General features: G+C 43.8%; 1 protein-coding gene and 1 long non-coding RNA gene across 6 annotated transcripts in view; one reads left to right on the top strand and one right to left on the bottom strand.

The window, feature by feature from the left end:
* Positions 1 to 6,520: 6,520 nt before the first annotated feature.
* ZBTB38 (zinc finger and BTB domain containing 38) overlaps positions 6,521 to 27,314 on the bottom strand; it is a 172,493-nt gene continuing 151,699 nt past the window's right edge. The window contains exons 1-3 of one of the 5 annotated variants that reach the window (XR_006718694.1): positions 24,847 to 25,254; positions 23,544 to 23,678; positions 6,521 to 7,278 (exon numbers count right to left, since the gene is read on the bottom strand). The gene's annotated coding sequence lies outside the window, so the exon portion shown is untranslated. Of the gene's footprint in view, positions 7,279 to 21,762; positions 21,805 to 23,543; positions 23,679 to 24,846; positions 25,255 to 27,314 lie in introns of those variants that run through there. The other 4 variants (XR_006718695.1, XR_006718689.1, XR_006718690.1 and 1 more) reach the window with 4 other exon arrangements.
* Positions 13,779 to 27,211, top strand: LOC123611484. Its single transcript, XR_006718697.1, has 3 exons — positions 13,779 to 13,897; positions 26,540 to 26,552; positions 27,201 to 27,211. It is a non-coding gene; the product is annotated as an uncharacterized LOC123611484 (long non-coding RNA).

Here is a 27,314-nt window from a genome sequence, read left to right on the forward strand (position 1 = left end):
TTCTGGCACTGATGGGGACCACATGACACGTATGCTACAATTCTCTGGGCAGCCTGAGCTGCCATAACAAAATACCAAAGACTGGGTGGCTTCAACAACAGAAAATTATTTTCTCACAGTTTTGGAGGCTATAAGTCCAAGATCAAGGTTCTGGTCGATTCAGTTTCTGGTCAGAGCTCTCTTCCTGGCTTTCAGATGGTTATTCTTGCTATGTCCTCACATGGCCTTTCTTTGATGTGTTCACATGGAGAGAGGGATGAACTCTCTGGTATTTCTTCTTTTTTTTTTTAATGTTTTTTCTTTTTTTTTTTCTAAATTTTATATTTGAGAAAGAGACAGAGACAGAGCATGAGCAGGGGAGGGGCAGAGAGACAGAATTTGAAGCAGGCTCCCGGCTCCCAGTTGTCAGCACAGAGCCCGAAACGGGGCTCCAACTTACAAGCTGTGATCTGAGCCAAAGTCAGATGCTTAACTGAGCCACCCAGGTGACCCTCTGGTATTTCTTCTTATAAAGACACTATAATGATCAGAGCCCCTCTCTTATGATCTCATTTAACCTTAATTATTTCCTTCAAGGTCCTGTCTTCAAGTATAGCCACGTTGGGGGTTTAGGGCTTCAACATAAGAATGAGAGGGACACAGGGGCTCCTGGGTGGCTCAGTTGGTTAAGTGTCCAACACCAGCTCAGGTCATGATCTCACGGTTCGTGAGTTCATGCCCTGCATTGGGCTCTGTGCTGACAGCTGGAGCCTGGAGCCTGGAGCCGGGAGCCTGGAACCTGCTTCAGATTCTGTGTCTCCCTCTCTCTCTGCCCCTACCCCACTCATGCTCTGTCTCTCTCTGCCAATCTCTCTCTCAAAAAATGAATAAACATTAAAAAAAAAAGTGGGTGCCTGGGTGGTTCCATCTGTTAAGCATCCAACTTCGGCTCAGGTCATAATCTCACAGTTTGTGGGTTTGAGCCCGTGTGGGCCTCTGTGCTGACAGCTGGAACCTGGAAACTGCTTTGGATTCTGTGTCTCCCTCTCTCTCTGCCCATCCACCCCCCCCCCCACACACACACACACACATTCTCTCTCTCTCTCTCTCTCAAAAATAAATAAACTTAAAAAAAAAAGAATGGGAGGGGCACATTCAGTCCATAATAAGCTCCCATACCTCCCTTTCTCATCCCCATGGCACATACTACCAATCAATCACAGCACTCTTTCCTACTGAACTTGAATGAACTTCAGAACATTGTGTCCATCTTTCTTGAGGTCAAAGTCTCTCTGGAAACTAGGATGCATACATTTGACACAGTTTCCCCCAGGGAGTTAAAGCCATAAGAGACTTAAATTCAGAGGAGAGAATAATTGCTGTTCTTGGATGAAAAAACAGTTCCAACTTGACTCTTTGACCCTCCAAGAGATTCTTAGTTACCTAGTACCTTTTTTTTTTTTTTTTTAGTTTCTTTCTTTATTTTGAGAGAGAGAGCGCAAGCATGAGTAGGGAAGGGGCAGAGAGAGAAGGAGAGAGAGAGAATCCCAAGCAGCCTCCACACTGTCAGTGCAGAGACCAATGTGGGGCTGGGACGCAAGAACCCGTGAGATCATGACCTGCACTGAAATAGAGTCAGACGCTTAACCGACTGAGCCACCCAGACACTTAACCGACTGAGTCAGACGCTTAACTGACTCAGGTAACTGAGTCCCCAGTTACTCAGTACCTTTAATGCATTTCTTTCCTGCTTAAACTAGCTAGGATGCATTCTGTCACAGATGCAACAGATACATTCCTACACTTTATGGGCTGATATGCTTAGCTCTGTGTAGTTTCCTAAATGTGCCAGGTGGTTCAATGCAGATCTGCTGTGATCCAACTTCTCCCTTTGTCTAAGGTTCCCTCCCCACTCTCTCCTCCATCATACCAATTAGGAGGCTTTGGGCTGCAAGTAACAGAAAAATTGTCAGAAAATGGCTTAAACAACTACAGTTTATTTTGTCAACAAAAAAGAAGTCCTTATGGGTCTTAAAAATTAAACACAGAATTACTACACGATCCAGCAATTCTCCTTCTGGATATATACCCCAAAGAAATGAGAGCAGGGTCCTGAAGAGATTTGTATGCACATGTTCATAGCAGCATTATTCACAACAGTCAACATGTGGAACAAACCCGTGTCTATTACAGATAAGTGGATAAGCAAAATATGGTATATCCATATAATGGAATATTATTCAGCCTTACAAAGGAAGGAAATTCTGACACATGATACATTATAGTTGAATTCTGAGGATATGCTAAGGGAAATAAGCCACAAAATGACAAATACCGTATTGATTCCACTGCTATAAAGTGCCCAGAGAGTCTAAGATTGTCACAGACTGGACAATATTTTATTTGTCTTTGACTCATTAGTGCACAATAAAACACAGAAGAACATAGAAGGCACTTACTAAATGTTTGATGAATGATGAATGAATGCATGAATGAATGAATGAATGAGCAAATGAATGAGAGATGACCTGTTCAGAGAAGCTGCTAATAAATGAGCTCAGAATGCTAAATCTAAAACCCACAAGGGAAACCAGAATAGACCACATAACCATACTGGGCTGAGCCTGGGCTTTGTAGAAAGCTTAGGTGCAGAGAAAAGGCAACATCTCAGAAGTCAGATGAGGAAGGAGAAGGGGAAGGAGGCAGGGTGAGGGGTTTGCAATCCTCCCTCTGGGCTGGGGCTGTGTGCGTAACAAGCAGCTGATTTGGGGCAGAGATAGCCAGGAGAGCAGAAGTTCATAGGTCGGGAACTGGTCTACTAGTGGGCTAGATTGAAACATTTTCAATTTTTTGTAAGTTGTGGGAGCAACAAAACTTTGATTTCAAAGTTGCAAGTTGTTTTCATTTTTGCTATTATGATCTAACTTCCAGGCAGCCACATCAGCCTGCAGGTACACATGAAATCCTATTAACATCACTAACTCAAAAGTTCTTGGGCTTGCCTCCATCTTCCACTTGCCCAAATAATTTAAACTCTCCCCAATTACTTATTTCCAAGAGTGTCCAAGGGATGTTAGACTTACCATTGGTAGAATGGGGGTTTCTGGGTTTGTTGTGTCTTTCCTTTCCTGCTCTAGCTTCCCTTTGTCACTGTGTCTGCCCAGGAAGTAGCTTGAGGGACTTTCGCCACTTTATGGTGCCTGCTGTGAAAATGTCAAGGCCCAAGCCCAGAACGTTGTCCTTCAGAGCTCACAAAATGCTTCTAGCGGTCAGCAGATCTGGTAAGAATGGCCACCTCTCTAGCTAGGCCCCTAAGTAGCACTGCTTGGGCTCAGAATCTCTCATAAAATCAACTCTTAGCCCTAGTCCTCATCTCTTTCCTTTGGGCCTCCAACTAGTCTAAGATGCCAGGTTGGAAACAGGAGAGTTTTATGTTATAGTTAACTCAACAGATACTCCCCACCTCCTTCTCCTTTGCAGCCTCCACTATGGAGGTCAATAAAGCTAAATATTGCTTTTCTGGCCACCCTGGCAGCTAGGGTTGGTTATATGACTCAATGAGACATGAGAGGGAGTCTTCTTTGTGCTTCCAGAAGAAAAGAATAGTTTTGCTTTTCTTGTTGGGAGAATAGATGAGTCTGTTGCCACACCTTCTCCCTGTGTGCCGCCCCCCCCCCCCCCACCGCCTTCTTCTTTCATTGAACATGGATACAATGCCTGGAAATGCAACAGCTGTCTTGTGACTATGACCAAAAGAACAAGTGAATTCTTGTCCCTGAAATATTTGAGCCTCTGCAACCAGCTTTGAATTTCATTCCTCCAGGCTTCTGGTGAGAGAAAAAAAAATAGATGCCTATTTGTTTAAGGTACCATTTGTCAGTCAGTGAAGCCAAAAGCATGATCCTAGCTGTTACAAATTTGACTTTTGCACATCATGTGCTGACACTATGAAACCATCTCTTATAATCCAAGTTGTTCATTCATAAATCACCTGATGCACACTGCTCATCACTTGGTGGCTGTGTGTGCCATTTGCTGCTACTGGAGGAAGGAGTCAGGTCTCCACAAAACTGGGGGGTATCTAAAGGCAGTTATTTAGGTGGCATTTTTGCTAGGATCAGGCCTGGTGGCAATCTCCCTCTGGCACTGTGTCCTGTCTCTGGCTTCTTGACATGGCCCTACAGAAAAATGTAGAGGTTAAGGACAACCCAACCCTGTATTCTAGCCCTCACAGTGTGGACCCCAATGAAAGGACAGATGCCCGAATTAACCTCCCAAGGTCAAGGGTGTTGGTAGTCTTCTCGTAGGTCACTGCTTCCCATTTAAAATTAAAACAATTTTTTAACGTTTATTCAATTTTGAGAGACAGAGAGAGACAGATCATGAGCGGGGAAGGGGCAGAGAGAGGGAGACACAGAATCCGAAGCAGGCTCCAGGCTCTGAGTTGTCAGCACAGAGCCCGACGCAGGGCTCGAACTCACAAACTGCAAGATCATGACCGGAGCCGAAGTCGGTCACTCAACTGACTGAGCCACCCAAGTGATTTAATTTATTCAATTTAAATTATTCAATTTAAAATAGAGTGAGATTGGGGGCGCCTGGGTGGCTTATTCGGTTAAGCCTCCAACTTGGGCTCAGGTCATGATCTCACGGTTCGTGGGTTCGAGCCCCGCGTCAGGCTCTGTGCTGACAGCTCAGAGCCTGGAGCCTGCTTTGGATTCTGTGTCTCCCTCTCTCTCTCTGCCCCTAACCCACTTGCATTCTGTCTCTGTCTCTCTCAAAAATAAATAAACATCAAAAAAAAAAATAAAACAAAATAGAGGTCAGGAATGTCATGAGAGAATAAAGTCCTCTCCCCTTAAAACATTTAAAAGTAATATTTTTGTTGTTGCAAACTGTATTTTATGTAAGTTTGAAGACTTTGGCATTTATTTCATAAAACTGAATTCCAGGGAAAAGACATGGATATTCAGCCACAAAAGAAATAGGAAGTTTGATAAGCTGGTGACCTATTTGAAATAATTGAGTTGATATGGCCACTAAAATGGCCAATTTGCTGTGTTGTTGCTTTAAGCCACGTGAGGTCATCCTTATGAGGACACTCTAGGGCTATCTGTGCAGATATGGAGGAAAGGCTGATGGAGAGGGGCCAGGAAGAGTGGAATCAAAATCCAAAGGTATTTACTACTGCATTTGAATGGAGGGCCAGATGTACCACTATCGCTTAGCACCCTTACCCCAAATAATCCTTCTTAGTAGATGTCTTATCTGCAGCCACACCAAACAAATACTTTAGTGAAATTGCTGGGGGCAGAAGAGGGCGGCTCTGAGGATCTTCTAGTAGTGAGCAAAAGACGGAGAGAAGCAATAGTTGCTCATACTGATCACACCTGAAATGTAATAGCTATTTTGTCTGGTGTGCTAGTTTGGTGTATACTTACATTGAGAGTAGAAATATGTGTTAAGGCTTTTTGTGAATTTTCTGGAAACCTCCGAATATTCAACTTTATTTTTCCATGGAGTCTGGAATTCTACAATAGGAACTCTCCTAAACTTAAAGGTTTTTAGGAACCCAAAATCTATGATTTGCATAATAGTACTGTATGTATTTAGTGCTGTTTAAGAATTAATATCACAGGGGCACCTGACTGGCTTAGTTGGTAAAGTGTGTGACTCTTGATCTGGGGGTCGAGTTCGAGTCCCACATTGGGTGTAGAGATTACGAAAAAAAAATAAACTTAAAAAAAAATTAATATTGCCAAGCTTGATAAAATGTTTAAAATGAAAAAAGCTAGGGCACCTGGGTGGCTCGGTCAGTTAAGCGTCCGACTTCAGCTCAGGTCATGATCTCATGGTCCGTGAGTTCGAGCCCTGTGTTGGGCTCTGTGCTGACAGTTCAGAGCCTGGAGCCTGCTTCAGATTCTGTGTCTCCCTCTCTCTCTGTCCTTTCCGTGCTCACACCTCTCTCTCCCCCAAAAGTAAATAAACATTAAAATAATAATAAATGATAATAAAATGAAAAAAAGCTGTCTTACATGTAGTGTTTGGGAAGAGAAGATATAAGGAGACAACAGCCCCTTCCTCCATTTTTCTATACCAGGTCTTCTCAACTGTGGCACTATTGACATTTTGGCTGGGATAATTCTCTGCTCTTGGGGACTGTCCTGTACGTTGCAGGATGTTTAGCAACATTTCTGGCCAACAGCATCTCCCGGTTGTGATAACCAAAAATGTCTCCAGACATTGCTGAGTGGCCTCTAGGAGGCATGATCATCTCCCATTGAGAATCCGTGCTCTATATGAATACATCTTCAGTAAAATGGCAGGTGTCTGTGTTTGTAAACCTGCCAAAAACTGCGATCCATGTGGTTCAGACCCTGAGTAGGTAGGGTTCAAAAAAGCAAAGTCCTGGTAAGAATTCTACTTTAAAAAAATGTATTTATTTGTTTATTTGGGGGGGGGGGGCAGAGAGGCAGAGAGAGGGCGAGAGAGAGAATCCCAAGCAGCTCCACACTATCAGCACAGTGCCCAACATGGGGCTCGATCTCACAATCCATGAGATGATGACCTGAGTTGAAATCAAGAGTCGGACGCTTAACTGACGGAGTCACCCAGGTGCCCCAGGAATTCCACTTTTAAATCTCAAGGAATATGAATGGGATCCAAGTAGGTAATCCACGGCATCTTTCACCAAAATACTTTTCCTCTTCTCTAATATTCAACCATTCCATTCCTCACTCTCGTCCCCCCCCAGTAGTGTGCTCTCCCATCCACCCAATCTCTCCCTTCTTCTCCCTCTCCTACATGATGCATCTGAACACATTCATGCCCCCTGCTCTCCGTGGCCTCTTTTATTCTTTCTTCTTGCAACCTACCTGTGTGGCTTATACCACTTCCATCCCTCTCCCCTCCCCCTGGTTGTGTGGTGGAATTCCCAAAGATCTGGTCTGGACCCTGCAAGCTCTTCTCCACAGTTGGGTGTGGGCGGATGGGAGGAACTGAGCAGCTAAGCGGCACCACATTTAGCAACGGGGAGGAGGACGGGAAGAGCTGGCGACACTCCTGAGTGTGAAGGGTTGCAGATTTTTTCACCCTCCTCACAAATGCGCAAGAGAAGATGCAGCATTTTCATGTCTCTAAAATAGTTTTTGTCTTCCTGATGAGCCTCTAACCACCGAAGGGAGAGAAAAGTATTCCGGCACACAATTTAAACAGACATTTTAGGTAAATGGTCCTCCTTAGGTAAATGCATCCTCCTTTTCCGTCTCTTCGAGATGGTGGAGTTGTGGCTAGCAGACCCTGCAGGGACAGAGAAAAGATAGGATCCTCAGGTCCATGCAGAATCTTGTGCATCTTTGTTGATTTCTGCTGTGGGTGGGTGGTCTGGACGCTTCCTGGGTTGTATCCAATCCATCTCTGGAAGTTCTGTGAGCTCTGCTGAGGCTGCAACTACAGTACCTAAGGCCTGGTCCCTCCTGCCTTGGAAGGCCTGCTTCTGCTCCCTGATGACTCAGTCTCTGCTCTGGCTGCTGCTGCAGACCCCACATCCTCCATCTGGCTCCTGCCTAGGGTGTCCACCCCCAGTCTTACTGCTGATTCACCTTTTCCTTGGCCTATGCTTGGAGGCCTGCTGGCTCTCGATTCAGCTACTTTCCAGGCCTCTTCTCTGGAGCAGATGGGAACTCCTTGGTCCAATTTATTCCATACTGGTCCTGGAGGCAGCCCAGGAAATCACATTTTGCTTCTCTCCCAGCAGAATGATGCTATGCTGTTGAGGAAGCCATTCCCGGGGTGATGCCAATCACCTGCAACGTCAGGCCCTCTCAGAGTCCCAAAGATGAAGTCTTCGGAAACCCCTAACCTTTCCCCCACCCACCTCACAAACCTCCTTGCTTTGGGTGGAACCAAGAGAAGGGAGATTAGGCTCACCTCTGAGGGCTACTCTACCTTACTTCCCCTTCTTTCTTAGATAGTCCACTAGAACTGATAGGGTAGGCATTCCTCCTTCTCTTCCTCTTTACTCCAGGACTTCCCTTCGTAAGAACTCTATGATCAAGTTGGCTTTTGATATGTTAACAAGACAGAGAAGAGAATCTAGACTATCTTTTCTCTTTTACAAAGTCTAGTTTTAAGATAATCTGGCTGAAAAATTCAAAAATCTTATTTGGAAACAGACACTTAACTTTTGCTTTCTCTGTTTCTCTTTTTCTTTCTATTCCTCCTGTAACAATCCTAAACTTCCCTGAACAACTGGAAACCGCTGGAGGTATGGGGGTGGAGAGAGGTCAGCATAAGGAAATATACAAGAAAACAGCATCTTCGTCTGTTTCAAAACTATATTATCACCATTATATACGTTGATAATTTTTCATGCCACATGTTATGTTCTAATGTGGTTGTTCCACTGAGGCCTGCCAGGCTGAGACCGCAGCCCTGTGGGTAGACCACATCTGTCCAGTGAATGGCCGGAAGAAGACGTAGGTCCTCAGACAGGAAACCAGACTCTGAGGGCAAATCTTAACAGAGGAGAAAGGGCTCTTTGCTATCCTTGAACTCACAGGAGCCTCAGGACTAGGACAGTTCTCCTATTTTCTCTCAATGGGGTCAGGCCAGGACTTGCAAAGGGAGACTTCTTTGTAGGGCTGAGCTTCTCTGACTCTACAATTCACAAGTTTGCTGTGCTAACATGTTTTTTTGTTGTTGTTGTTTTTGTTTTTTTTTTGGTTTTTTTGTTTTTTTGTTTTTTTTGTTTTTTTTTTTTTTTGTGCTAACATGATTGTAATGGGAGGGCCAACATAGGGCTATCAACTTTTTATTCTGCAAAGTGAAATGTTAGAAACAAGCCACTGTTTATATCATCAATGTTCATTTTTTTTTTTAAAGGACCTTTAACACCTAAAAAGTTGGTGATTTTGTTTTAAGGAAGGCATCATTTATTGACAAGAGAAAAAGTCACTTCAGATGCCTGGAATGGCAGGGGGGGAAAGGCATTGAACAGAAGCAGGAAAGGGAGATAGGCAATGTCTCGTCCAGGGGTGGACTTATACTTCTTTGCCTACAGGATTTGCACAGGGACAACTGGGGAGCAAGACCGAAAGAAAGTTACAGCATGTCATGGAGAACCTGAGTGACAGAGAGTGAGAAACTAGAATGTCAGCTTTGAGAGAGCTAGAGTTTCTGACTGTGTCACGAGAAGGGAATTGCCAGGAAGAAAACCATATTTGGGAGATTGAAGTTAAAGGTTTTGTGCAGCCTCTGATGAAATTACTGCATTTTGAGAGAGAGAGCGAGAAGAAGGAAAGGCATTTTGAAGAGAAAGGATGGAATCCATCCCAGGCTTTGGCTGAAGTGTAACATTTCATGGGAGATGAACAGAGCACTTTCCCTCTGTTGGTTATTTTGTCTGTTGGATACCACGGCCGGGCTGATTTTAAAGAGTGCCACAGATACTCCTGATAACTTAATAGATATGCACAGGATAGATTTTAACATTTTAGACAATTCCCTTCTTATGAGAGAGAGGGAGAGGGAGAGGGAGAGGGAGAGAGAGAGAGAGAGAGAGAGAGAGAGAATGAGTGAGGGAGGGGCAGATAGAGAGGGAAACAGGATCTGAAGCAGGCTCTGTGGCACAGAGCCTGATGTGGGGCTCAAACCCACGAACCATGAGATCATGACCTAAGCCAAAATTGGACGCTTAACCAACTGAAGCCACCCAGGCACCCTGCCCCCCGAGTTTTGCATTTTTAAATTTGACTTCATTTCATCAGCTAAACTTACTATTTTCTTACCTTTTCTCTATTAAATACTAGCTTTGTTTTAATGCCATTGTCTACACTTCAGATAAGAGAATCTTCTACATTAAACTGTAGTCCAATATCTGTTGCACAAGCGTTGTCAGGGAATGGAACAATTAATAAAATTACCTTGTGTGCAAGTGCATGCATACCAAGTGCATGAGTCACTTGCAGACACAGACATTTGTGATAGAAATACATTGTATAGTGATGGTGTGGTGATTTCATCAATAAAAGATTATAGAAAAGAAACTTCAGGAACCTGAAGTTCCTTAGTCATTATTGTAAACATCTGTTATTACGCTGGAAAAGAAAGCATGAACATGATAGCTAACAGAATCCTGGCCAAAGATGTTACTAATTATGCTTCATAGGGACACATATATTTTTAAAGGCTATAAGACAAACACATATGCGCACCTTGGTCTACTTGTCCATTTTAGGAGAAATTCTTATTGACTTCATAACGTTGAGTTCCCTCATCTCTTGTCAGTGGTTTTATTGTGCCAGTGTTAAAACGGAGTTGTTGGCTTGCTTATCTCTACTTCTGGACAGATTTCCAAACTCTTTAAAAAAAAATTTTTTTAACATTTATTTATTTTTGAGAGACAGAGAGAGACAGAGCATTTCACTCTTTAATTCATTTGAAATTAATTTTACCATATGGTTGGAACCAAACTTTACATATTTCCCCCCAATAGGCAAGAATCTCAACACCATTTGTTTAATAGGCCATTTACTTTTCATTGGTTTGTATTCCTTCTTTTATTATAAACTACACAATCCTATATGTAATTACAATTTTATGACTTTCATTTCTGTTCCCTTAATCGGCCTGTCAATTACTGTGCCAATACCACACATATTTGACCACAATAACTATTTAATAACTTTTAATATCTAAGTCTTCCTCATTGCTAATTGCCTTTGGAATTTTCTCATCTTTTCTTGCTTGCTTTTTCTTCCAGATGAACTATTAGAATCATCTGCCATTTCTCAAAATGCAATAGAATAGAATTTTGATTTCCTCTTACATCTTATTCAACAAGTATGTATGTATGTATGTATTTTTAAAAAGATTTTTTTTTTAAGTAATCTCTACACCCAATGTGGGTCTTAGACTTACAACCCCATAGAATTTTGATTTTCCCCTTACAACTTATTCAACAAGTATTACGTATGTGTGTATTTTTAAAAAGATTTTATTTTTTTAAGTAATCTCTACACCCAATGTGGGTCTTAGACTTACAACCCCAAGATAAAGAGTCACATGCTCTACTGACTGAGCCAGCCAGGCACCCCTCAACAAGTATTTATTAATTGATATAAAGGAACTCATCAATGTTGACCAAATAATAACGGCAGTAACATTTGTAAGTATATTTCCTTATATTTGCAAAGTGCTTTAAATGTACTAGGGGCGCCTGGATGGCTCATTGGGTTAAGTGTCTGACTTTTGATTTTGGCTCAGGTCATGATCTCACTGTCCTGAGATAGAGCCCAGCATCAGGCTCCCATGCCGAGCTTAAGATTCTCTCTCTCCTTTTCCCTCTGCCCTTCCCCCACATGTCCTCTCTCTCCCTCTCTCTCTCTTTCTCTCAAAAAAAAACCAAAAAACAAAAAAAAAAACAAAAACCATATTGTTCATCAAGAAGTTTCAGAATACTTGAAAATAAGATAATTAAGGCAGGTGTAAAGAGGGGGAAAAAAACCTCTTCAATGTAAATCCGGAGGGGAATAGGCTGGTTGATTATAAATAGGATTCAGAAAATCAGAAAATGGAAAGTTATATAAGAGGTCAAGGCAGAAATTGGGGAAAAGGATACATGGGCTTAGACAGTCACATACTCTAAAAGGAGACTCAGAGTATTAACAGGTACTGAGTTAACATCTCAGTGGAGGGCATCCTGGGTTCTGGGTTCATGTTCCATGGATCTGAGATAGCAGCTCTGCAACTGGGTTGGATAAACTGTCTTTGTAGGAAGATAGGGAAAAAAGTTTGGGTGTGATAAAGTAAATCAACCATACTATTAAATGCTAGAGTTAAATATAAGTTGCATAATCATCATTATAATTTATATTCGTTATTTATTCTATTGGATAAATTAAGAGATTTTAATTAGAAACTAAGATAATGTAATTAAATTTGTAAACAGTTTGAATGTTAAGTGAATTTGATTTCCTACATCAATAAGTAAGTTTATTTATTTTTGAGAGAGAGAGAGAGAGAGCATGAGAGAAGGCAAGTGGGGGAGGGGCAGAGAGTGAGGGGGAGACCGATGATCCAAAGCAGGCTCGGTACCATCAGCACAGAGCCCGATGCAGGGCTCAAACTCATGAACCGTGAGATCATAACCTGAGCTGAAGTTGGACACTCAATGACTGAGCCACCCAGGTGCCCCAACATCAATAAGTTTCATTTCATGTATTTATTACTTTTTGACGGAGTTAGCAAGATTTTTTTTCTAGTTAATATCGTTTTAAAAGTTTTTAAAGTTTTATTTTAATTCCAGCTGGTTAATGTACAGTGTTATATCTCAGGCGTGTAATATAGTGATTCAACACTTCCATACAGCACCCGGTGCTCATCACAACAAGGGCACTCTTTAGTCCCCATCGCCTATTTCACCCATCCCCCACCCACGTCCCCTCTGGTAACCATCAGTTTGTTCTCTATAGTTAACAGTCTGTTTCTTGGTTTGCCTCTCTCTCTCTCTTTTTTTTTTTTTCCTCCCTTTGCCTATTTGTTTTGTTTCTTAATTTCCACATATGAATGAAATCATATGGTATTTGTCTTTCTCTGACCTATTTGGCCTAGCATTATACTCTCTAGCTCCAGCTATGTCACTGCAAACGGCAAGATTTCATTCTTTTAAAAAAGTTTATTTTAGGGGCGCCTGGGTGGCGCAGTCGGTTAAGCGTCCGACTTCAGCCAGGTCACGATCTCGCGGTCCGTGAGTTCGAGCCCCGCGTCGGGCTCTGGGCTGATGGCTCGGAGCCTAGAGCCTGTTTCCGATTCTGTGTCTCCCTCTCTCTCTGCCCCTCCCCCGTTCGTGCTCTGTCTCTCTCTGTCCCAAAAATAAATAAATGTTGAAAAAAAAAATTAAAAAAAAAAAAGTTTATTTTAGAGAGAGAGTGAGAAGGGGAGAGGGGCAGAAGAAGAGAGAGAATCTTTAGCAGTCTCCGTTCTCAGCACGGAGTCTGACAAGGGGCTTGATCCCATGACCCTGGGATCATGCCCTGAGCCAAAATTAAGGTTTGGATGCTCGATCAAGTGAGCCACCCAGGCGCCCCGACATGGCATTCTTTTTTATGGCTGAATAATATTCCATTGTATATATCCAGTCATCAATTGATGGACACTTGGAATGCCTCCATATCTTGGCTATTATAAATAATGCTGCTATAAACACAGGGGTGCATGTATCCCTTTGAATTAGTGTTTTTTGGGGCACCTGAGTGACTCAGTCAGTTAAGAGTCTGACACTTGATCTCGGCTCAGGTCATGACATCACAATTCGTGAGATCCAGCCAAGCGTTGGGCTCTGTGCTGATAGCATGGATCCTGCTTGGAATTCTCTGTCTCTCTCTTTCCCTCTCTCTGTTTCTTCCCCCCTCTCTTTCAAAAAATAAATAAACATTTGAATTAGTGTTTTGTATTCTTTGGGTAAATACCCAGTAGTGCGACTGTATAAGGCAGTTCTATTTCTAACTTTTTGAGGAAACTCCATACTGTTTTCCAGAATGGCTGCACCAGTTTGCATTCCTACCAACAGTGCACTAGTGTTCCTTTTTCTCCACATCCTCAACCAACACTTGTTTCTTGTGTTATTGATTTTTGCCATTCTGACAGGTGTGAGGTGATACCTCACTGTATTTGATTTGTATTTCCCTGATGGTAAGTAATAACGGACATCTTTTCATGTGTCCATTAGCCATCTGGATGTCTTCTTTGGAGAAATGTCTGTTCATGTCTTCTGCCCATTTTCTAATTGGATTATTTGTTTTTGGGGTGTTGACTTGTGTAAGTTCTTTGTATATTTTGGATACTAACCCTTTATTTGATATGTCATTTGCAAATATCTTCTCCCATTCTGTGGGCTGCATTCTAGTTTTGCTGATTGGTTGGATTCAGCAAGATTTTGTTTGTTAAGTTTATAACTGTTTTATGAGGTAACTGAAACGTCTGAGAGGATTTGACACTAAATTTGTAAATGTTGTCTTAGGGGTGCCTGGGTGGCTCAGTCAGTTAAGCAGAAGGACTCTGGATTTTGGCTCAGGTCAGGATCTCATGGTTCATGAGTTCAAGCCCCATGTCGGGCCCTGTGCTGACAGTGCAGAGCTTGCTTGGAATTCTCTCTCTCCCTCCCTCTCTCTGCCCCTCCCATGCTCACATTCGTTCTCTCTCAAAACAAATTAAAAAACTTAAAAAAAAATTTTAAAAATTCTTGTAAGAAAAATTTGTAAATGTAGTAAATGCTTAAGGGTATTTAGTTAGGTCAATTAAAAAAAAATTTTAATGCTTATTTTTGAGAGAGAGAGACAGAGTCAGAGAGTGAGCAGGGGAGGGGCAGAGAGAGGAGACACAGAATCTAAAGCAGCTCCGGGCTCTGAGCTGTCAGCACAGAGCCCAACTCAGGGCTCAGACCCGCGAACTGTGAGCTCATGATCTGAGCCAAAGTTGGACACTCAACTGACTGAGCCACCCAGGTGCCCCAGGTCAATTTATAGAAATAGTTATTGATGGGGGCGCCTGGGTGGGTCAGTCGGGTAAGCATCCGACTTTGGCTCAGGTTGTGATCTCACGGTCCGTGAATTCAAGCCCCACGTCGGGCTCTGTGCTGACAGCTCAGAGCCTGGAGCCTGCTTCTGATTCTGTGTCTCCCTCTCTCTCTGACCCTCCCCCCGTTCATGCTCTGTCTCTCTCTGTCTCAAAAATAAATAAACGTTAAAAAAAAAAAAAAAGAAATAGTTATTGTTAGGAGAATATCACCTCTCTCAAGGGTGAGAGAAAATAATTATTTTCATTTTTATACTTTCGAATGTATGTATTTATGAATAAAACAACTCTGTTTACAAGTGACTTTAAACTTATTTTTCTAACTTGAACTAAATGTTGATTCAGACGCATGTCAACCTGTGTATTTCTTCCTGTGCTCCAAAATCTACTTTGGACCTTAAAAACTCAATTGTAGTAAGATACCCAACTCATCTAGGTTTTCTGGAGACTACTTTGGTTTTAAAACTGGGAAACGTGGTAAACGGGGGCAGGAGGTCACTGTTCTTGGCAGACAATCCTCTGACCTTCACAACAGCCCTGGGGCAACCCGGTGTGAAACCTGTGTGCAGGGTTATTATTCCCATTAACAGAGGCAGCAACTGGGCTCAGAGAAGTTAGCATGGTTTGGCCAAGGCCATAGTTTGGTTTACAATTTATCCACCTTTCTCACGTCCTTTTTCTACTTAATGTGATTGGTTGATTTACTTCCGAGGTCTTTCCTTCCTCTCCAGTGGAGAACTTAGTTTCTTCCTTCTAGAATAAATGAGTTTTATTTTCACCTGGAGGAGTCATGGTCTAGGATTAACTTCAGCAGTAACCCCTAGAAATTCTTTTGTAGAGACATTCAGGGAGGTTGCCTTAGTCTTTGTAAGATGGGTAGAAACAAAGGTTACGGGGGCGCCTGGGTGGCTCAGTCGGTTAAGCGTCCGACTTCGGCTCAGGTCATGATCTCAACGGTCTGTGAGTTCGAGCCCCGCGTCGGGCTCTGTGCTGACAGCTCAAAGCCTGGAGCCCATTTCGGATTCTGTGTCTCCCTCTCTCTCTGCCCCTCCCTCGTTCATGCTCTGTCTCTCTCTCTGTCTCAAATATAAATAAACATTAAAAAAAAAAATTTAAGAAACAAAGGTTACGAAGCTGTTCAGTGCATGGATTACGGGGCATTTTAAAAATAATTTTGTTTGTTGATTATTTAAAATATGTTACTACTTATAATTAGCTTTTAAAAAAGTTTTTATTTATTTATTTAGAGAGACAGAAATAGGATGAGTGGGGGAGGGCCAGGGAGAGAAGGGGAGAAGGAGAATCCCGAGCAGGCTCCCCACTGTCAGCATAGAGCCCAAACTGTGAGATCGTGACCTGAGTTGAAACCAAGAGCCAGATGCTTAACCAGCTAGGCCACCCAGGCACCCCAGTACTTCATTCTTTCATATGGATGAATAATATTCTGCAGTGTGGCTATACCACATTTTATTTATCTTTTCATCAGTTGATGGGCATTTGGATTGTTTATACTTTTTTGGCTATTACAAATCATGCTGACGTGAACACTGGCGTACAAGTCTGCGTGTGGATATATACTTTCGTTTCTCTTGAGTATTTACTTAGGAGTGGAATTGCTGGGTCCTCTACTAATTCTATATTCAATATTTTGAGGAACTTCCAGACTGTTTCCAAAAAGGTTGCACCACTTTACATTCCCGCTAGCAATGCCTAAGGGTTCCAATTTCTCTACATGATCCCTAAATCTTGTTATTACCTGTTTTGTTGTTGTTGTTGTTTTGTTTTTTCGATTATAGCCATCTAGTGGGTGTGAGGTGGTATCTCATTGCAGTTTTGATCTGCATTTCCCTGATGATTAGTGGTGTGGAGCATCTTTTCATGTGCTTATTAGCCATTTGTATATTTTCTTTGGAAAAATGTCTGTGTAGCTCATTGGTCAATTTAAAAAATGGGTTATGTATCTGTTTATAATTGAGTCGTAATTGCACTTTATATATTCTAGATATGTCCTTTACCAGATATATGATTTTAAAATATTGTCTACCATTCTGAGGGTTCTCTTTGCATTTTCTTGGTGATATCCTTTGAATCACCAAAGTTTTTAATTTTGACAATGTCCAACTAACCTATTTTTTTTTCTTTTGCTGCTTTTGCCTTTGGTGTCATATATTGCCTTCGGTGTCACTTTTAAAAGTTATCATGAGGGGCGCCTTGGTGGCTCAGTCCGTTAAGCATCTGACTTCAGCTCAGGTCACGATCTCGCGGTCCGTGAGTTCGAGCCCCGAGTCGGGCTCTGGGCTGATGGCTCGGAGCCTGGAGCCTGCTTCCGATTCTGTGTCTCCCTCTCTCTCTGCCCCTCCCCCGTTCATGCTCTGTCTCTCTCTGTCTCAAAAATAAATAAAAACGTTAAAAAAAATTTAAAAAAATATAAAAGTTATCATGATATGAAAATAGTATTCATTATGTGATATAAATGAATACATGCTTTTTGTGTATATATATGTGATATATTATATATTTTATATTGTAAAAATATTTTATAATTTTATACTTTTACATATATTTTGTACATGTACTAAATAATTTCAATATCTTGAATTTATATATACATACTCGTTGACTAGAAATCCAGAAAACAAGGTGTGACCTTAGCAGGCCATTGAAGAAGAGAGGAACTTTCTTTTTTCCATTTAGCTAGATTACTATTTATTATTAAAGAGTACAGTTAGGGAAAGCCAAATGGAAGAGATGCTTAGGGCAAGAAATGGGCAAAAGGACATGAAGCTTGCGTGCCCTCCTTGGGCACGTGCCACTTTCCCTGCATACCCACGTTTGCCAACCTGGAAGCTCTCCAAGTTCTGTGCTTTTGGGTGTGTTTGTTTGCTCGTTGGTTTGCTAGAGAGGCGTCTTCTATCTGGGGAAATTGTTAAAGAAGTTGGAGGAGGAGGGATGGGATCAAGGGGATGGATTTTATCCATGTGAATGGCAACACTGTTGTAACAAGAACAGGAAATTTGAGAAAACTTTTGTGAACGTCCGCGATCTGAAAACAGTTTTCACCTGGAAGAGGGTTAGGCCCAGGAAGCACCACGAAGAGGTTTTCTAGAATTAAGGAGGAGAAATTCATAGCTTTACTCACAAGTACCATCAGATTTGGTGAGTTCTTTAAAACCAGAATTGGTGGAAATTTGTTTTTCTTAGGACTGGACACTAGATGTCTCAGTTACCTTGAGTCTGCAATGAGAAACGAGAAATTTATAAACAAGGTTGGCACAGGGGCGCCTGGGTGGCTCAGTCGGTGAAGCGGCCGACTTCGGCTTGGGTCATGATCTCGCGGTCCGTGAGTTCGAGCCCTGCGTCAGGCTCTGTGCTGACAGCTCAGAGCCTGGAGCCTGTTTCAGATTCTGTGTCTCCCTCTCTCTGACCCTCCCCCATTCATGCTCTGTCTCTCTCTGTCTCAAAAATAAATAAACGTTAAAAAAAAAAAAGGTTGGCACAGGAACTGAGCTATTTAATCTTGTATACGATGTAGCTTTTTATCTGGGGTATTGGAATTTCATTTCAATTAAACTTTTTTTTTGAAACCTGGCTACAGATAGTTGTTACCTTTGAAATTCTTAACTAAGAACTCATTAAAATATCGGTAATGTACTGTAATTTCCTGGATGAGGAAATTAAATGAAAGATATTTAAAGATCTATTGAGAGACTTAGATGAAAGTGGAATTGGAAATCAGGGTAGAACCAGAAATTACCAGCTCCCTACATCGTCCTCTAGAAAGCAGTTATTTCCACTGAGTAATGTACAAGATCTTTGTTAATAGAAAAAAAGAAAATGCTCTAGATGAGACAGATATATTTAACAGACGTATGTATGATGTGGAGAGAGAAGCACTGGATTAGGAGCCCAAAGATGTGATTTTTTAAGAGTTAAATCACTGCTTTTATGTTCCAAGATGCCATTCAAATTCCCTCCATCTGGGCCTTGTTTTCCTCCAGCCTCTAGAGAGTTCAACATTCTTTTCCTGGAGGAAGAACTCAAGAACCAATGGAATTCTCATGGCCAATATACAACTTACTATTGTTTTTGGGAACGACAAGGGTCAAGAAAGGCATATCCATTAAACTATAAAACGTTTGTCTATGTGTCCCTGAAATTATCTTCAGTGCCTCTAATGGTACACATTTCCTGTTCTTGGGGGAAGCGGGCTCCAATTATTGCAGGCAAGTGTGGAGACAAGGAGAAAGGATGAGGGTAGCAAAACGCTGAAGAAGGTAGAAAAGAGGCCAAGAGAGCCCATGAGAGTGATTATGATCCAGCATACATCAGTTCTTTCACTCAGTTGGTCCCAGGCACTCCTCTCAAACCTGGGAGGGAGGGAAAAGAGTGCCACCGTGTGGACTCAGGGTGATCCCTGGGGGTGAACTGATCACAACAGGTACAACTCACTCTCTGGCCCTCTGGCCCTGCCACTTCTCTCCTGCTCATTCACATATGCTAATCCTGATCTCCCTCTCTGACACACACACACACACACACACACACACACACACACACACACTACATCCAGGGTAGCCTTGGTCCTGCCCGCATAACTGCAGAGAGAGGGTGGGAATAAAAGGCTAATTGTTAGTACATGAGCCTCTTAGGTGACATTTTTGGTACTTCCTGGGAAATCACCCCTTGCCCTCGGTCTCTGGCCCTCCCAGGGTCATTGCCCACCCCCACATGCCTCCCTCACAGAGTCATTTATCCAGGCTCATGTGGGTGTGCTCTTGAGGTGGAGCTAGCAAGGGAAGCTGAAGGGTACTCAGTCCTGGTCCCAGACTGCTGAGTTTCACTAAGAAGGAACAAGTGATGGCTGTTCTGCCAGGCCACACAATGAGCCGCTTTCTCCGAGAGCCATGACCTTTACCCAGGAAGAGGCCGACACACTTATCAAGTCTCTACATTTGCTGGAGAGAATCTGTGGTAAACAGAGCAAGAAGGCCTTCATTGTCACCGATGGCCTGTAGAAGCTACTAGAGCTTTATATGCAGGCCCCTTGGTTGCCTGGTCAATGGCTATCATCCAATTTTATTGTGGAAATGGATTATTTAAAGTTAAAAAATAATTTATTTAGTTGAATTTGGATTGGTCTGGATGATCGGCAGTGACTGCCAATGTGTCCATGCCATAGAAAACATGCTGGTTGCTCCCTCATAATTTTTGTCTTCACTTCCCATGCTCAAAGAACCCTGATTTTGTACAGTTATTCGGTGACCATGAGTCAATCCCAGAGGCTAACCCTTATTGCAGCCATGCTTTTCTTCCTTGCCAGTGATTGGTCTAAATTGTGGACTGCTGAGGGCCTTTGAGGCAGGGAGAAAGTGCTGCCATGCTGCCCTTTCGTCTTGCTTTTGGACTTGTGTGAGGGTCTGCTGCTCTGGCCATCTTCTGAGGGTAGGTACCATATGCAGAGTTGACAGATGTGAATAAAGGCCCAAGTCCTTACTGAAACAACTGAGATTTAGAGACGCCTACTTGGGGACATCTTGCTAAGCTGGCTTTTCTATGGATTGTTGTCCAAAGCATCTTAAATGACACACACGCTTTCCCCCTACCTGATTTAACATTATCAGGCATAACACAAACCCTTCGGCCAACAATTTATAAACACTCTGCTTTCCTCATGGCTTAAAGCAGTATGCTGGACTCCAGAGGGTTTCTAAGCAGTTTGTGCAGTTATACTACAGTGGAACCGGAAACTGATTTGAACAATAAGCATCTGGCTGGATGGCCAGGGAATCCTCTTTCCTGTCAAGACAACAGCCCGATTTCCTCAAAACCAGCTTTCTTCTTTGTTTAGTTCTTTTTCTCTCCCTGAAGGATTTGGAATTGAGACCCAACCACCCACTCATCGATCCATCCATCCATCCACCCCCTCCAGTAAAGTATCTATTAAACCCTCTCCACGTGCTCATTTACCAGCGCGTGCTGAGGACACAATGATGACTGTGGCCGTGCTGTGGGCCATGGACCAGCCATGACCAGCCATGGGTCAGAGGCAGTCCTGAGGAAACTCAGCCTAAAAAGATTTATCCGCGGCCAACCACGCAGAGCCACTGCATCAGGCGTGGGGTAAAAGGCACACTGCAACGGGGCGCCTGGGTGGCGCAGTCGGTTAAGCGTCCGACTTCAGCCAGGTCACGATCTCGCGGTCCGTGAGTTCGAGCCCCACGTCAGGCTCTGGGCTGATGGCTCAGAGCCTGGAGCCTGTTTCCAATTCTGTGTCTCCCTCTCTCTCTGCCCCTCCCCCGTTCATGCTCTGTCTCTCTCTGTCCCAAAAATAAATAAACGTTGAAAAAAAAAAAAAAAGGCACACTGCAACAGGGATCTAGGTGCCATTGTACGGAAACATCCAGAATGGGGTCACTGGCTTGGAAGAAATCTCTGGGGATTGCTGCCTCACTAACAGTCGCTTGACAGATGAGGACACAGACCCAAAGGGAACAGATCATTTGTTCTACATATGAAAATCCATCAAGCTGTACACTTAAGATTTGTGCACTATGCTGCGGGCATGTTTAACTTCAGTTAAAAAACCCAAAAAGGATCAAAAGCAGAAATGATCCCTAGATACACTTTTTTTTTTTTAAATTGAATGTTTATTTATTTTTGAGAGAGAGAGAGGAACAGAGAGAGAGGGAGACACAGAATCGGAAGCAGGCTCCAGGCTCTGAGCTGTCAGCACAGAGCCCGACGTGGGGCTCGAACTCACGAGCCGTGAGATCATGACCTGAGCCGAAGTCGGATGCTCAACCGACGGAGCCCCTAGATAAACTTTTTTAAAGTTTACTGATTTAAGTAATCTCTACACCCAAGGTGGGGCTCAAACTCACCACCCAGAGTCGCAACTTCTACCAGTTGAGCCAGCCAGGCGCACCCCCCCTACCCTATTTTTTAGCATCACGTAAGGAAGGGAATAAAGGCAGAACTTTGAATAAAGAAAGGGGAAAGCAGTGATACTTTACACATCTAAATTAGTGATTATGGGAATGATCCAATTTCTCATCTCTCTCCTGCTAGAAGCTCTTCTACATCTAAAGTCAAAGTTTTAGGGGCACCTGGGAGGCTCAGTCAGTTGAGCTCAGGTCATGATCTCGTGGTTCCTGGGCTCAAGCCCCGTGTCGGGCTCTGTGCTGGCAGCTCAGGGCCTGGAGCCTGCTTTGGATTTTATGTCTCCCTCTCTCTGCCTCTGTCTCTCTCTCTCTGAAAAAAAACAAACAAACAAACATTAAAAAAACTTTTAAAGTTGAAGTTTTAACTTCAATGTCAATGAGATGCTTGTAAATGTGTATTGTTTTCTGTAGGTGATATGCAGAGGAAATGCTGGTACCCCTGTGTGGATCTTAAGAATTCAGATTCATGCCTTGAAGTTGTTGGCTCCCACTCTGGAGCCAGGAATGGTCAGAAAGATTCAGAATAGTCCAGATGTTTGTGAGGGAGCAAGCTTCAGGGGACTCCTGAAGCGGGAGCAGCTTGCTCTGGCCAATTGGGTTTATCTCGGATCAACCTCAACACAAAGAACCCTAAGGGTATCAGACGGCAGAAGTGGCTCCAAGAACACTTACCTCATCTCTTCCACCCCAGGGGGCACGGGAGTGCAGTTCTAATCGGCACAAAGGGAGTTTGTTGGCACACGGAAAACCTAGGAGTAAAATTAACTTCAGGTATGGCTGCGTTCAGGGCTCAAACAATGTTATCAGCACCCAATTTCCCTCCACTTGAGGTTCTTACACCGTATCAGTTATAAATTCAGGAGCTTCAAGGTGGCCTCACAAAGCTCAGCTGCCAAGAAGAATCCAGTATCTCCGGACTCTATCTTTTCAGCTCCAAGTCTCGCCGGGGGTAGAAACACACCTTCTCTCCTACAACTTTCCCGGGGAATGTTAAGTCTCATTGGCTCTGGGTGAGTCACATGCACACTGCTGAGCCAATCACTGTGACCGTGGAAAATGCAATTGATTGACTTAGGCCTACCTCACATGCTTCTTCCTCAGACCTCTTCCCAGGCTAGTGGGCGGCTTCCTTCCTCTCACTGGGGGTTCCTGCTGCCACTGTACCCCTGTACCTCCTTCTGGTTTTTCAGGACCATCACACATCTGTGGCCCGGTGGCTGTGAGGTGCAATTCCATGGCTGCCGGGGTGGAGAACAGGCCATACGATATATCTTAATGGCTTGAGAAGTTAATATTCTCACTTGGCCTCTGAGGCTGGCAGCATCTTAGCCCCTGCCAGTATATAAGGTGGGTGCTGTCATATGGCAGGTCAATAGTTTGTTTTTTGTGTGTTTTTGGCCCTACTATTCTCTCCCCCATCCCATAGATGCAGTTTCTTCCCCTCCACCCTTAATGGACAGATGACCACTCGTAGCATCTCGCGCCACTACAGAATGCTGGCAAGTAGGTCTGATGTATGCAGCTAGTCCAAGGCTAGCTATAGGCCCATCGGCGGCTCCTAAATGCCCCTCATTCTTTGCAGGCAGTCAACAGGTGCCTTCTCTTTTCACCCCTCTCACTGGGTTGTCTGACTCCATGCCATACCACAGCACCCATCCCTGCATTACAGGGGTCTTTGCATATTACCTCAGGCCACTGTGTGTGTGTTTACCTGTGTGTGTGGTGGGGTCGCTTCCCAGTAATTCAGGCAAGAGGCAGATATAACTGGTTTATGGGATGGTCTACACCTGGTCAAGTGCAAACCAAGGTTGAAGCAGAACCTGATGTTCTGTGTTTCAAGTTATTGCCCGTCTTATCCTGAGTATTAACTTAATGTTAAACTAAAAACTCTTAGGTTTGGGATATGAAAGGGTAGGTACTACCTAGGAAAACTGTTGATAGCATGCACACACTTTTGTTATGGCAACACTGACGGTTACTTCCTTCAATATGCAAAGCAGGGAGCAAGTGAATGGACAGGAGCTGGAAGAAGAGTGGGCACAACCTTACCGGGATTGGCCTCCTGCCTAGGCTGCTGCTAAATCGCAAGCTGGAGCGTCAGTGACCTCTGCTGGCAAGATTTTTTCCTCGGCTCTGCAGAAAGGATGGAGTCCCCTCCACGGTTCGCGTGTCCGGTTCAGTGTTCTTGAGAGAGAAACCATGAGATTTATGCCTATGGGGGGTAGGGCAGACTGGGCTTTCATGCTAAACTTTTACTGGGGGTTGGAGGCTACAGCAGGCAGCAATCTAGGCACAGATCCTACCCCAGCCTCCATCAGCCCTCTGTCAAACGCTGACAGCTTGTTTACGTTACTCGCTTTCCAAATATAAACATGCTTTCTTTTTTAAATAAATATGCTTTCAAAAAGAACGCATTCGAAAACAAGTTTCGCATAAACAGGTTTATAAACTGTCTTAAGAACATGTTTGCAAATTGGCAAAGGGAGGTGGAAACAACTGTCGAAACAAGGTCACTTTTTAATGTGTAGTATGTGTCGGGGTGGGGGGTGTGGGGGTGGGTTGAGACATCCTTTCCCAGCACCTTCCCAAATCGCACACCTCGCCACGTGCCATCTCACGCACAAAAACATGTGAAACGCTGTTGTGGGACAAGGCCTGAGCCTGCCTGTAAGCCAGGCAGAACTTTTTACAACTGTCCAGGTACGTCCGTAATCGGAGACTTGGGGCTGGAAAGCTGGATGGCGAAGTCGAAGCCATCATGACAGGTCTCGAAGGTCATGCTGATACAGTCACTGACTAAGCAGCTCCTGCCCCTGCAGGACCTCGTGGTGGGCACTTGACCTCTCCTAGCCCACCCTCCCTTCTCTGAAGGTTGCGTTTCCGGTTAGGATCGGGCCTCCGCAGCTATCTTCTGACAGGGCTCTGTCCCTTTAACCAGAGCTAATTGGGTCCAGACTAAACTGACCAAAGGGAACCAATTTCTTCAACGGGGGTTGGGGGAGGGCAGGAATCAGATATTCTCTTCCAGAATTGGCAATTAGTGCACAGGGACGGCAGTCAGTCTCTGACGGACGCTTTGTGAGGTCCCGTGGGCCTGGCCAGCACCTTGCACTGCGGGCAGGGAGACACAGAGAAGGCTGGGAGCGCAGAGAGAACGAATTAAGGTGGCACGAAGGGGGCTCAGAGATGAGGTGGAGGGCTTCCTGGTTCCAACTTTCATCCATCCATCTTAGGTTCTCCCCTTGTTTCCTTCCCACATCCCATTTTTGCCTAAACAACAAAAGACCCTGAAGACAGAGGCACTTCTGTTTAGTTTGCATTGAATACAGAGCAAAATGTTCTGAAGACTTACGCTTGAGAGCTCAGAATTTGAATTATGTTGATTCAAGCTACCAGGAGACTCAGAAGGGATTGGAGCTTCTGTTCACTGGATTTTCTAGATGAGAGTTAAGCAGAAAACTCTCTTCCTGTTTGTTTCCATCTTTGTTATAAAAGTTGGTCTAAAATGCGCGAATAAAGAAAAGATTGGAAACAAATGTAGGACACTTATTAGAGACTCATACAATAGAGTACGACGTAGGCATAACAAGAAGACAGACTCCCCCGTGTCCCCCGAAAGGCTCTCCATGATATTGGAGATTATTGGATATTATTATTGTTAAATAAATTAAGTACTGAATGCTATGTGTAGCGTTCTCACATTTGTGTAAAAAAGGAAGGAAACAAAAATATATAAGTTCGTATAATATATATAGCTAATATATAAAATATACATATATGCTTGGATATGCATAGGATGTCTGTGGAGGACTACCCAAGATCTAGAACAGTGCATGCCTCCTGGGAGAAACCTTGGGGCAGAATGCGAGGGTAACTTATTTTTCTCTGTGTCCCCTTTCACTGTATTTGAAAATTTTTTTTTTCTTTTACCATGTACCAGCTCATTAAATACGTACATAATGAATAAACACCTACCAACGCATTAGCCTGCTTTCCCCTTTTATTAAGCAGAGAGCAGTCATTTCTGTTAACCAAGAGAATTCCCGGGCTCACCTATTCTGATGTGTTTGCATTCATCTGTAAAAGTCATTGAATGATCAAACACAAGCGGTGAGGAGTGAAGGCTCGATGTTCCTCGGGCAGCACGAGTGAGGCGGGGAGTGGAACAGGCAGGGGTGTAGTTGCAGAGGAAACAATATCCCAACTTGAGGATCTGCTAGTAAACTGAGTTCTCATTTCCTATGTAGATTCTCATCACTGTGAGTGGTGAAGTCCTTGGGCGCGGGCCTTTCTGCCTCTATTAAATGGTGAAAACAATACCTTCTTTCCCGCTTCTTGCTCAGATGAAAGCATTTGGCACAAGTCCCTTGCTCAGTTAGTTTTAGCCAAACACAGTGTGTTCTGTGGTCATTTTGATGGGCTTTTCTTCAGCACGTCCCAGAAGGAGGGGCATAAAACCTCTATTAGTAGAGATTACGATGATGTTGGATGTTCTGGGTTTGAATTCAGACTCTGCTGTTTGGAGGAAGTTATTATTAGATGTGTCTCGGGGCGCCTGGGTGGCTCAGTCGGTTAAGTGTCCGACTTCAGCTCAGGTCACGATCTCACGGTCCATGAGTTTGAGCCCCACGTCGGGCTCTGGGCTGATGGCTCAGAGCCTGGAGCCTGCTTCCGATTCTGTGTCTCCCTCTCTCTCTGCCCCTCTCCCGTTCATGCTCTGTCTCTGTCTCAAAAATAAATAAACTTAAAAAAAAAAAGTAAAAAAAAAAAAAAGACTTGTCTCTGTTCTCTTTGAAGATTTTGCGGGGAGTGGGGACTTTATTCCCTTCAGCATAGGCATCTTTGCCCTCAGTTGGAGAGAACCAGTCTGAGACTGAAGCCAGTAGAGAGGAAAGTAGGGCAGAGAGAAATGGGAGAGATAGGAGAGACAGAGAGAAAGAGAGAGAGAGAGGAAAGAGACAGTACCATTTTTCTTAAGCCCTCACATCCTGCTTTGCTTAAAGCCAACTATTCTGTCTGTGGCAGCTGAGAGGGTCGTGGCTCAGTTTCCTTGCCCTTGTGCTGAGAAGTAGAAATCCAGTATACTAGAACAAGGTTATGTGTTGCCCACCTACCAGCCACCCCCAACCTGATCGATATGGTCTGAAGGTGGGGCTGAGAAGCGAGGGAGAGGTGATTTCTAAAGGAAATTCAGGTGCTTTCACCATCAGACTAGAAGAGGACTCAGCAGGAAACCCCAGAGATGTCTACCAGGAAAACCCAGAGCTGTCCACCACACTTAGCAGGACAGATGGGGGCTTAGTTCTACTTCTGTTGTGGCTGCTGATGCCCCCTCCCGTTCTGAAGAAACTCTTCCCCATTAGGGTGACCAGTCATCCTGGGTTTTCCAAGACTGACCTGGTTTAAGCACTGAAAAGCCCCGCCTCTCAGGAAAACCCTCCTTCCTGGACACACAGTGATGGTCGGTCACCCCGGAATGGAGAATCAGCACCCTTAGCAGAGGACTCATGTTTGGCATTGCTGTGCTGATGCTGGAAACACAGCTAAATCAGGAAGCTCTGGACTCTGCCTGGAGGAGCGTGCCGTCTAAGGGAATTGAAAGGTGGAAAGGTGGAATTGAAAAAGGATTTTGCCAGAGAGCTGTGGGGCCGGACTGAGGCAAAGGCAAGCCGAGGTCTGAGGGTTGGTCTCACAAAACACCTTAAGGAAGAAGCTTTCTTTAGAAGGGACTTTTGACCTAGACACTGAGAAATGATCATGTCTGTGGGTGGGGGCGGAGTGGCGTGAGAATGGACCTTTCAATATTGCTAGGAACTTGTA

This window comes from Leopardus geoffroyi, chromosome C2, assembly GCF_018350155.1.
Source record: "Leopardus geoffroyi isolate Oge1 chromosome C2, O.geoffroyi_Oge1_pat1.0, whole genome shotgun sequence".
NCBI classification, from domain to species: Eukaryota; Metazoa; Chordata; class Mammalia; order Carnivora; family Felidae; genus Leopardus; species Leopardus geoffroyi.